Source organism: Cupressus sempervirens, chromosome 1 (assembly GCF_028749045.1).
Source record: "Cupressus sempervirens isolate cs-2001-9-10 chromosome 1, ASM2874904v1, whole genome shotgun sequence".
In the NCBI taxonomy this organism is placed as follows: Eukaryota; Viridiplantae; Streptophyta; class Pinopsida; order Cupressales; family Cupressaceae; genus Cupressus; species Cupressus sempervirens.
Window position 1 is genome coordinate 308950495 of NC_143118.1, and position 10707 is coordinate 308961201.

Here is a 10707-nt window from a genome sequence, read left to right on the forward strand (position 1 = left end):
GAATCAATGCATTTGATAGAATTTTTTTAATATTTTAATATTTTTTTCTGAGTGAAGTGATTATGGGAAGGTTGTAGTGTCAAAAAAAAAATGTAACTAAGTATATTTTTCAAGAATATTTTGCATTTCATATAGTACACATAGTTTCATTTCATTACATGGACAGTCATAAAGTTATTAGGCAATTTTATGGAGATCATTCATGATTTTTTCTTTGAAAACTTAATACATGAATAATATTAACACTATTATTGATCCTCCTATTCATGCTTATATACCTTATATAGTCTATGTGAATATATCATGGGATGAGTGGTGAGTTAAATCGATATAGCAAGTCATAAAGGTTATGTTTGTACCAAGATTCATCCATCACCTACTTCATCTATAAATTTTAGTGTTACAAGTTCCTTCAAAGGTTTCAAATGTTTCTATGTAATATGATGTTCTTTTGTAGTAAATACACATGTCTAAGACGCTTTCTTTTTAAATAACCCATGTAAGCATATTAACTTAGTCTTTAATAGTAACTAGTTTTATTCGTTGGAGATAAGTTTCATTTAGCCAAACCATCTAATTCTTTAGATGTAATAAGGGCCCATTTGTAAATTCTCATGTTAGTTAGAATGAATAAAATATAGTACCTAGTCCATGATTTGTATGTTGTAATTACCTAATTAAGGTAGATATTTACACATTAACTGAACTAAGACCAACCCTAGGAAACATTTTCAAAATTTGTAATAATTGGGCCATGTTAACCTCATTTACTTTCAAATTGCTAGATATTTAATATTTTCATTTTGAATAATTTTTTGTCACATTAGTATTTGTCATACCACATCTCACTTTGCATTTATAAGAAAGATCTCTAGGATATTTGTAACATAAATTTGATAGCTTAAGAAAAAGAAATTATACACAATGTTATTGGATACTAGGGTTAGCATGGCTTCTAGTGTTGGGGCTGGTGCTAGCATAGTTACTGGCACTAAGGTTTTTCCTTGTGTGAGTACTAATGCTAGTGTTGGCATGGGTGTTAATACTAAGCTTCTACCAATTGCTAGTGTTGTTGTTAGTTTTTCTTTGAATGATTTGGGTGTTGGCATGTTCATTGGAACTAGTGTTGGGGTGAGCAGGGGTGCTGATAATAAGGTTTTATCATTTGTTGTTATTGTGGCTAGATGGTTTGGGTGTTAGCATTAGTCTTGGTGGTTTTGTATGGACCGGTGCTAGGGTTCTATCATCTGCCAGTGTAAATGCTAGCTTTACTCTAATAGGTTTGGGTATTGGCATAGGCATTTTCTCAGGTGTTGGCACTAGGGTTTTATTTCCTATTGTTGTTGTTACTAGATCATGTGTGGTTGGTATCCATTATGGCATGATCAATGGTGTTGGTCTAGGTGATAGTTTTAGGGTTTTACTAATTGATACTATTATGTTTGTATTTGTTCCTCCCATAGGGTTTCTATGGGTATTATTGGTAGATTTGGTAGGAGTGTTGTTGGTTCTAATAGTGGGACAATGCCCTGCACTAACATTGTGGCTTTTATTGGAAGTGCAACTAGTTTTTCCCCATCTACTAGTTTTTCATTGGTTGCTAGGGCACCTCAATCTATTGGTTCTCTACAATTTATTGCCAAGTTCATGGAAGTGTTGCCAATTCCTCTTTCCCATGGTGGACCAAGTTTAAAGGTGAAGGATCCATTTCCTATTTCTAACCCTTTATTCGTCTCTTTTGAGGAGGATGTGGTGAATGAAATCAGAGGTTCTTCCTCTAATAATTTTGATCATGTTATCTTTTCTCTCTTCTAAGGCCTATGACCAAGTCTTCCGGTTCACATTAGTGTATTTATTCAGTGTGGGAACTCATTTTAGCAAATTTTATCCATATTTTCCCCATCCATGCCAAGGGTTTTTTGTTATCTCTAGGTTTGATAATGTTGTGGATCAAAAGAAGATCCTCTACACTTTTTATTTCACTTGGTCCAATCATCATCACCCACTGATGGTAAAATTGTGGCACCCTAATTTTTCTTTGCTTTTTAATCTTTTATGAAGTTTATGATTTGGTTGAGGCTTTCTTACCCAACTATTCATCTTTTGATTGATTATATGTTGGAAGCTATATGAGAATCTATATGTGATTTCTTAATGGTTGATGATGAATCATCAAATAATATGCTCTTTTCTTATGTGAGAATCCTTGTGGAGGTAGACACCTCTAAGGAATTACATGAAAAGTTCAAATTGAAGCTTCCTAAAGGTAGTTGGATTCAAACTTTGAAATATGAAAGTATTTTGTTTAGATGTAGAAAATGCTATACTACTAGATAGTTGGAGCATCAAAGTGGTTTATAGAGGGTTAACCCTAAAAAGGACTCTTCTTGGTGAAATGGTGAGTGTGTAGAATTCCTCACTGTTGAGACTATTGACAGTTTGGTTGCCTCTTATATTGTTGTTACTCTAATGGATGCTACTAGTATTACTATGGGCAGTGATGTGGCTAGTATGGATGTTGCTACTACTAGCTTTGGTGTTGCTTCTTCTCCACCAAGGTCTTCTGGTAAATCTCTTAGATACCATACTATCATAGCTAGTCTTCAATCTTTAGATGATTTCTTCATTATACCTTCTACTCATATGGGTTATCCTTTCCTAGGAAAGGCAAATGGTGCCAAGGTTTATTTTAATGTTGATTCTGATGCAATTATTTCCTCTAGTGCTTGGCCTATTTCTAGCCAACTTTTGATTGTTAGGTATGTTATAGCTGAATTTGTTTTTTTGGATTCATAAAAGGAGATTTATTTGGTTTAAGGAGGAGTGGAACTGAGTTATTAGAATATACCATAAGAAGTATTCCCCTCATTTAAACATAAAGTTATGCTCTTGGAAGAAGAGATGTAAAGGAAAACCTTAGTTTTTCCCTTTAAGTTGGATGAGGGTTTTCTCTCCCTTTCCAAAGACTAGGTCTTTAATCTTTTATTTGTTTAATTTAGCACTCTCTTGTATATAGTTTTGGGTTCCCTTGAAAACCAACTATAAATGTTGTTGCTACCTATAGGTACTTGGGTTTTGGTAGTGGGGATGCTAATATTATCTAGCTCTCTATCTTTTTGAGACTTTATTATTAAATCCTTTGTAAGTTTCGTATGGGGTTTTGAGTCCACATAAAACCCATTTTAGCCTTAATAAAAAAGATACGCAATAGTATTTATCTCAATATTCAATAAATCTTATTATATTGCAATAATCAAGAAATATTATATATTTTAGACTCTCTTATGGAAGACATGTTTTCCTTTTTTGGTTATCCATGATTTATTTACCACCTACACGGTATCAGAGTTATGGCCATGTAAAACATGTTCCATATACGAGGGTAGAGCTATTAAATATTTAATGGTATTTTTCGGTGGAATTTACTATGGGTGATTTATGGCACATGTTGGAGGAAGTATGAGCTTACCATAGATTTCAAAAGGACTAAAAGCACACAAAAAAATTCAAAATTTTGAGGCTTCCAAGTTTGGACAAGTCACCTAATTCAAGAGGTATGTTTAATATTTAGCTCGCATTTTACAAACCAAAATGATTTATCATTACATCTAAAATTATCAAGAACCTTAGTAACACATATCAAATCATGTATGTTATTTAGCCTTAACATTGTATTATGCTAACATTGTCAACATGAACTTCCAATGGATCAATGAAGATTACTACATGGAATGTTAGGAGCATAAATGTCACTAATAACCAGAGACTATTAAAAGACAACACATTTTAAAAAAAAATTTAGACATCATATTATTACAAGAAACTAAATTAAGAAAAGAAGAAACTAAAAATTCACTCAAAAGTTGGGCCTGTGGAAGTCAAATTGAGTAGAGTTTAATGGTGGATTAGGTGGCCTCATCATTTCATGGGACCCTCAAAATGTAAATTACAAAACCAAATCAACAAAATAAAATTTGGTGACTAGTATTATTAGGAGTATAAGTAGTCATTTGAATTTTTGTATTAGAAAAATTTGTGATCTCACTAACACACTAGATAAAAAAAGACGTATGACTAGATTTATAAACAAAAATTAATGAAAATGACCAAGACCACTCATTTTGAGGGGAGATTTTAATGTGTTCCTAGATTGTAGTTAAAAATAAGGAGGCTCCGACTATATCTCTTAATCCCTAGAAGATTTTTCAACAATGGGTAAACAATAATAATATAATAGACTTAAAAATAGGAAATGGATTATTTAGTTGGAGTGATAGAACTAAGTTTCTATTCAAATAGCATAAAGATTATATAGATTTTTATTTAATGGATATTAAAGTACAATTAACTACACACTTGCATTAGAAATTTTAACCAATGTTGAATCTTATCACTTCTAATTGAGTAAAAAAGTTAGAAATATTTTTATATTTTAAAATATGAGGTTCTGACATATTATTTTATGTGCTTGTTAAAAAATTGGTGGAGAGGAAACATTTTTTAGAATCTAAAATTTTCTTATTTACTTGTAAATTTAAGTTCCTTAAGCATCATATACTAATTTAATAGAATAGAGAACATTTCAAAAAAAAAATATTGATTAGAAAATAAATGTTGAATGGGACATAAAAATTTTATGTAAAGAAGTAATAAGACATTACATGAATGAAGAAAATCTCACAATAAAAAAGAGTCACTGGCTAAACATGAAGATCTATCAAAAAAAGAGGAAACCTTTTGGAAAAGAAAATCAAGGAAAATATGACTCCTTGAGAAAGAGAAAAATACAAAATTATTTCACAATAGTACTAAATATTGATGAAGAGTTGATATGATAATTAAGACAAAAATCCATTAGAAAATATTCTAGAAAATTTAAAAGAACCAATAAAAGACTTTGTTATCTTTTAATATAATATGGTAAATAATTTGGCTTCCTCTAATCTCAATGATAAACAAACATCACTATCCTCAATTGCTAGACTAGTAACTCATAATGACAACCAATGATGAAATAGAAAAATTTCACTAACAAAAATTAAGGAAGTTGTATTTCAAATATCCTTAGATAAATCCTGTGGGTTAATGGCTTTAATATAATTTTGTTTAACGTGATTCAAGAGTAAACTTATGGGAGGAAATAAAAGGTACTCCTATATATATATTATTCTATGTGAGTTTAACACTTACTTGACAATGCAATTATGAGGAGATAGATGATTTAAGACTAATTGCTTTATGTAACACCATTTATATATAAAAATAATTAAGGCCTTAGAAAATAGACTTTAAAATTTTTTACTAACCATAATTTAATGGAAACAAATATATTTTTTCCCAAATAGATAATTTATAAAATAATTATTATTACTGAAGAAATCATTCTGACAACCCAAAGCAACATAGAATTATATATAACAAGAACTCTTGTAGAGAATTGGAGTCCTTGCCTTGAAGCATTGACAAAAACCACTAAAATTTGAAAGTGGTAGTTAGAACTGGCATTTGTTAGAATAGTTTTTTTTCAATTTTTTAACAAAGATTTTAGAAAATAATGTGTGAATTTTTTCAGAAGCTATTATTATATAAATTTTCACATATATAAAACCAAGCATTAGAAACAAGCTAGCATATCTGAAAAAAGAACATGAATCAAATCTTTAGAAATAGCTATTATGCGGAGTTGCAATTTTCAAATTCATCTGTATGAAAATGATGTCATGTCTTCAAAAATTATGGAAATTAAATATTTGCTATGCAGTGGCAGTTGTATAGAGGTTCATATGTAAAGTCCACATTTTGTTGGCTATAGATATGGCTTTATGACTATTCAAATAAACAAGCTTGAAAGTATATTTTAATGGCACAGAAGTGAGCAAAATGGTGTTGTTTCTCTAATATATTTCAGCTAGATTTGAGGGCAGTTGCTCTGTTCTTGTAAGCTATTGTTGCTACATTCGTTGGTTGTTCCTACAAATGTAGAAGTGAGATGGTTAGAAAGAGGCATGATGCCAGTTGGAACTTTATAATGCTATGCTAGAAGAGTGGGCTGAAAATGAAGGATTTTTTTTGAATTTCAAGTTCAATGCTCTACTATGCGTCTCTTCACATTTTCAAAACTTGTTTTTGATACTTATTTGAACATTCCTGATTTAAGATGGCTTTGGGGTTTTGACTTGCAACCATAAATCACTAATTGAAGCTTCATTTTTAGTTTTTTATTCGTGTGGGTTACAAGAGTATATTGCAGAATCTGTGTTGATATTTGTATCTTATTTTAGGCTTTTGCCTATAATATTGATTCAAAATAATTAGATGATTCTATCAATGCATACAGTGAAAGATACCATATTGGACAGAGGCGGTCAAATATGAACATATTTGACAAAGAATATAGGTAAACAATTATGAATTATATAATAACAATTTTAATTGTTACATACTAGTGAATTGGATAACTTATGGAAAATTTTTTATTTTAATCACTGGCTCTAGGAGTTTCATTTCAGCACAGTACTTTCAGTCTAAAAATGTCACAAACTATATATTCATTTGACTCTCTGTAGAACCCGACATCACAAACATTGAGGTGCTTTGTTTTCCAAGTAAATGTAAATTGAGGTCAAAAAGATCTCTAAAAGTGAAAACATTGAAGAAATCATTGCTATTGATAGAAAGGGAAAAAAAGTAACATTTTGCAGTCTATAGAAAAATAAATGTTTATAATTGTTCATGAGAAGTAATGAGTAATCTTAGGCATGCACGTCATCAAATGTTTAACTACACTAACATGGATAGACCAATAATAGGCTTTAAAACTTTGTGGCCAAACACAAACATAAATTATTTCGAACCACTCCTTACAGACTGTTAAGGTAGATAAATTCACTTATTGAAACAAATTTTCATTTCTTGAGCAAAATGGGTATATAGAAAGGAATCCAATTTCTCTTCTTCAAAGCCTTAGCGGTGCACCTAGTTTTGTAACAAGTTTCAATCGTACAAACAAGGACCAATAATTTGAAACATTTGTTACACACCATTATAGCAAATCAATCTATTGAATTAAACATCTCTAAAGGGGAAATCAAGTGAACGCAAAATGGGTATATACTTGGGTATCATACTTTTGAATTTATATTGCATTTTAAAGAAGAAGTACCTGAAATTGTAGGTTTTTAACAAAGTAAAAGACATGAAACATTACTATCACATAACCTTAGCAACTGATAATTCCATCCTCACATACTTATTTGAAGCCAAATGATGCCAAATTTTTGCACATAATAGTACACAGTGTCGCTGATATCCCCCTGCAGCGTTTCCCTTTTGGAAAAGTTAGAGATAGAAAAAACTTAGGATGTTTAGTTTCTTCTTTAGCCCTCTAAAAACCCTTGCCCTGCCCTCTACAACTTTTACAATTCACTTTGCCCCCAACTTCGCATAATTAATTCATCTTTATCTCCTTCCAATCAATGTGCAAAGAATGCAACTTAATGTGCAAAGAATGCAACTTTATCATTGTCCTTGTCTTATCATTAATTGAAAAGGCACCACCAAAAACATTAGTTCCCTAGGACTAATAATTCAAAATATTAATAACATAGCCAGTGCCATCATGTGGTGCGTGATAGTCGTGAATGACAGTGATGGGACTGGATGAATCTATTTTGATGTCACGCTACAGACGTAGAGAATGATGAAACAAGAATACGATAGTGTCTGCCAAATCGAACTTCCTGTTGGGTCCAGGAAAATAAATAACCCCTACTCATCTAAGGTGAATTCGAACTTCCTAGGCAAGAGCCAAGGACGCTGGTAAATAAATTGCCAATAAAGATCCAAGCCATTCTGCGCCTTGAAATCACTGAGCAGCCTTAAAGCTCCAACGTGACGAAACTTGTGTTTTTTTTAATGGAGAGCAAATCGGAATACAAATCGGCCTTCTTTGAAGCCTGTGAAAAGGGTGATTTAGTCGGTGCCATAAACCAGCTAAGACAGACTGATCCTTCATTGGAAGAGATACTACCAAAGCTGCAACAATCAGGTCAATCTCTTCTTACACCTTTTTAATTGACTTAAAAGCTCTGTTTACTTTGTTTCTCTTGCTTAATGAGGTGGTTCCTGCAGGTTTCATCAACAAAATAACAAACACGGATGAAAAAGGAGAGACGGCTTTACATCTAGCTGTAAGGGAAGATTGCCAAAAGCTGGTGGAAATTTTGGTTAAATTGGATCCCACTTTGTGTGATATTGCCAATTTGGAGGGAGAAAGTCCACTAAAATTGGTAGTGAGTTTGAGTTTTAGAGAAGCCGTCGAGGTTTTAGTAACTCGCACTTCAAACGCATCGTGGAGCTTAACCAAGTCGAAATTGTTGAATATCTAATGAAGAGATCAGAGGTAGACTTCTCAAAACTCATCAATGAGCCGTACCAGCTGTCCACAAATTCTACTCCAATTGATGGAGAAGATCAGCACCTTCCAGAGGAGAAAAGTCCCCAAAATACGTCTGGCGATGGAGGAGTTAAGCCTTCGCAAAGGCCTTTGAGGAACAAAAAGAGGGCTGAAGAAAAAAATTCGAGTGACACAGCAGATACCCAAGATGACCAGCCAATTGTACGACAAGGAGACACGCCTTTGCACATTGCGGCAAGGAACAAATTCGAGCATGTAAGATGTTTAGAACACTTAAATCTTTAGGTTCAACGATTGATCATTTCTTACCACCCTCTTTATTTTATAACTCTAGTAATTGTATCAAGCATTTACAAGCAACCCCTAATTTGATTTTGATGTATAGAAAATGTATTGGTTAGATAATAGCTGAGGTAACTGCCTCCTTCTGTATTATGGGGTCAGGCTCTTCTTTTGGCTGCTATTTGTAAATAAGAAATGATCAGACAACTAATTGTCCCTCTTTCTTTTTCTTTTTGCTGTGTAGATGGTGAATTTGTTGCTGAAGGTTCATGAGATGAACAAGCTTGTTCGCAACAGCGAGGGCAAGACACCGTTTGAAATAGCAAAAGAGGTCACGGAGTACCATGAATCTTTCAGGAGAATAAGAAGACTCAGAGATTTTAGAGGTAAGTCCAAGCGATTCATGTACTGCGCACCAAAGGTGAGCCATAAAAAGTACATGAAAGCAAGGTTCATGGTAAACAAAGCCTACGAAGACAGGCGCAATGCAGAACTAGTTGTGGCGGCGCTATTAGCTGCCATGACATGTGCCACTGCCTTCACTGTCCCTGGCGGTTTCAATTAGGAGGGTCCCGCAACAGAGAATGAAGTGAGCCCTGCTCCTAACCCTTGTCATCTACACGATGATCAAGGGACCCCTCTTCTTATATTCCTCGTTTCTTTTAAACTCTTCATCATTTTCGACTGCATAGCCTTCTTTCTAGCTCTCTTTGTTTGTATCATGTGGGAGATGAGCTGTGAGCTCACCACAGGGGACAAGATGTTGTTCATGACTGTCAACAGTTTGGTTGTTTGTTGTAGCTTTGGCTTCACCTCTTATGGGTTTATGGCCGCAGTCTACGCCATGCTGGCACGTAAGGCTAAGACCTTCTCTTGGGTTGTTCTTGGAAGTCTCATTGCAATTACTTCGTGTGGCGTCCTCGCATTTATACGTCAGTCCTTACATTTTGCTGTTACGAGGGCGAGATTCCACCGGCTGTGCGGTGTGTCTCGTTTTGTGGATGATATTGTTGAGAAGCTGTGGTGTGTAGCAGAGCGTTGTGGACTCCTGTACCTCGTGCGTTCAGGTAATGATGTCTCCCATGATTTGCTCTCTGGGCTTTGCAAGTTCAAATCTGATGATGGTAGGACTCACAAGTCCCACTCTTGGCCCTCTGCTGCTGCAACCATGTTTAGCTATGGCTCCACAACCCCTCTCTCTCTCTCCGCTTCTCAAGACCGTGCAGTGTTAAACTCTTGTACAATGCAATAATTGACTATCATGTAGTGTAATATATTACTAAAGCGCTACAGTTTCCTTCTACTAAGCAGGGACCTGATTGTTTTAATCAGTCTGATTAGGTGAAGGGTAAAGTAGCTTTATAGTTTATGTATTCTAAATTTCTATATATTTTAACAAGTTTTATTTGTTGTTGTTTTTTTGTGTGATTTGAATTAGTTATTAATTTGATTAGTCAAAAGTAGTAAGAAAATGACAATTCCAACTTGTTATCTCATACATACTTCCTATTTGTTAAATAATAATAATTTATTGAAAATTACAAAATTTATTACGCCGAAGGCGTTTCTATACTGAAGTTCTCGAACTTTAGAATTGCATCTACGGTCAGCATTTAGCAATGCACAGTACAAGATGATGGAAATGTCTTTGACTGTCCGATCATTGATCACCACAAAAGATAGGACACGAGTCATAGAATACTGTTTTGTTTGGACTTTAGCCACATCAACTATTTCTTTGGGTATATGGGTTTTTATGAGCGGTTTCTCAGCTTGTGACATTTGCCATATCCTTTGAATGATTTCTGCCACGTTTTCTTTTTTAAATTGTCTCTCCATTTCATACGGCAGCTAAATGGAATGAAGATTTACATCGCTGAAATAAGTTAGGGATGAACTTTGATGTATGATTTAACCTTTCCAAAGCAATGAGCTTTATGATTATTTCTTATCAAAAAGTATTTTGACTTCGTAAAAAATATTAAGATATCATTTTTCCATACCAATTG

At 33.6% G+C, this 10707-nt stretch overlaps 1 pseudogene across 1 annotated transcript; it reads left to right on the forward strand.

Annotated features, from left to right (window-relative positions):
• Positions 1 to 7797: 7797 nt before the first annotated feature.
• Positions 7798 to 10105, forward strand: LOC149577337 (uncharacterized; annotated as a pseudogene). Its single transcript, XR_016363345.1, has 3 exons — positions 7798 to 8047; positions 8131 to 8671; positions 8943 to 10105. The product of XR_016363345.1 is annotated as an uncharacterized LOC149577337 (transcript).
• Positions 10106 to 10707: the final 602 nt, after the last annotated feature.